Below are 1,872 nucleotides of genomic sequence, written 5' to 3'. Positions count from 1 at the left end.
GGGCTCCCTGCGTGCCGGGCTGCGGGCGGCTGGGCGGGCCTCCGGGCGGGTCAGACACAGCCCTAGAAGGAATTCCTAGATTGCTGCCAGCACGGAACTTGCCAGCGCTGCCAAAGCCTTCCTTCGCCAGCTGCCCGAGCAGCCCCGACAGCAAAGGGATTCTTAGAACTGAATGATCAGTAATTCGATCTTAAAACACCAGTTACGAAAATGTTATAGAATATTAGTTCCCTTCATTTTCCAGGGAAAATTCTCACAATTGATTGAACAGTAAATAATCAATATATTAAGCCAACTAAAACCCAAATGAATGCTGTTCCTAAAATAAGCCACCGATTAGTTAATATTTGATGAAATAAAGTAAGAACATATACCTGCATGTATACATATATCTACATATACGGGGACAAACAGGTCAAGTGGCACCAGATTTCTTGCCATGGTTAGAGAAAAGTGCACAAAGCCAGTCATTCCTGACACATTTGCCTGGTTATCCTCATTCACTCTACTAAAAATACCCCCACCATGCTAACTGCTATACATAGAGCAATATATTTAAAAGCTAATACTTTTATAGAAATAGCCATAAGAGAATGAAAGAAATAAATGTTTCCCACATCAGGCAAGTAGCAGCATGGTTCCCACAAGGTACCTGATAGCTTCAGAAATTATTTATCTCTCTAAGCCTGAACTTTAGAAAGTTAAGAATTCTACCTACTTTCGATTTTTATACAGAGTAACTCTGGAGTAGCACATGGTCTTATCTGCTCTCTAGCAGGTACACGCAGGCTCTCCCTGAGGGGCCTGCTGCCAAATCCTGAGACATGACTCACTTTGGTGAGAAATGCCTCACAGTCGGTGGTATCATAAGCAAGGCTTCATTCGTCTTGTTGAGAAACAAGAAAATATAAATTTATTCTCTGTAGGAAGACCTTTTGTTCCTAAAATAATCCACCATCACGAAAACCAACCCATTATCTCATCACACCTCCACCTGCTTTTTTACTCCTTTCATCCTGCAAAACAGGGAGGCTCCAGCTGAGTTCATTATTAGCCCCACCCAGAATCACTTAGAAATTCAAAGCAAACCCTTCCTTTCATCTTTTATGGCAACGTCTGTTGAGAGGGTGATTGCCATCCACAGAGACACTGAAGTTGTTGAGGTAAAAAAGAAGATTTTCAATGCTTTAATAAAGCATTTTTTTTACTGATAATGCCTATTAATGGGAAAAACATGCTTGCGTTTTTTAATTTGAGGTTACTTTTCGTTTTCTGTTCTACAATACGTGGTGTTTTTGCTTGGGTATGTTCTAGAGAGTATCATGTAGGTTTTGTATTTGGAATAAGCCCCTGAGACTGATGAAGCTGCTCCTGAAAGCAGGGAAACTGCCTGCCCGCCCGCAGAGCACCCGCGGCTGTGAGGCTGTCGATTTTGACTGAACTGACCTCTGTGGGTCACTTGTGGCAACTGTTTCTGTGGTCCTTTGCAACCATCAGTAGCCTTCTTGAAACAAAATAAGCTATGCTGGCAGCCGAACTGCAGCCTATACCTCTGACTGCTGCTTACTTGCTGCTTCAGAGTATATTCTTTGCGTCTTTAGCTTTAAGTGTCTGAGTCCTGGTAGTGCTGGGTTGGTTGTTTGTCTTAAGCTTTTATTAGAATCTGTATAGATAACATGTCCGGTTTTGTCTGGGATTCTCTGTCCTTCGTTGTAGAAGCACAAAGGCACATGAGCTCGCTGTCAGCCGGGGCGCTGCTCCGGGCAGACCGTCTGGGCGCTGTTCGTGTCACCTAATCAGCATCTGCCAGAAACGTGTCTAACGAGCGCCTGTCAGGAAGGGCCGATGCAGCCGCAGGCTGTGCGGGGCTCC

Source organism: Chaetura pelagica, unplaced genomic scaffold (genome assembly GCF_000747805.2).
Source record: "Chaetura pelagica isolate M959 unplaced genomic scaffold, ChaPel_1.0 scaffold69, whole genome shotgun sequence".
Taxonomy (NCBI): Eukaryota; Metazoa; Chordata; class Aves; order Apodiformes; family Apodidae; genus Chaetura; species Chaetura pelagica.
The sequence above is the reverse complement of the archived record's forward strand: the minus strand, read 5'-3'. Positions refer to the sequence as shown.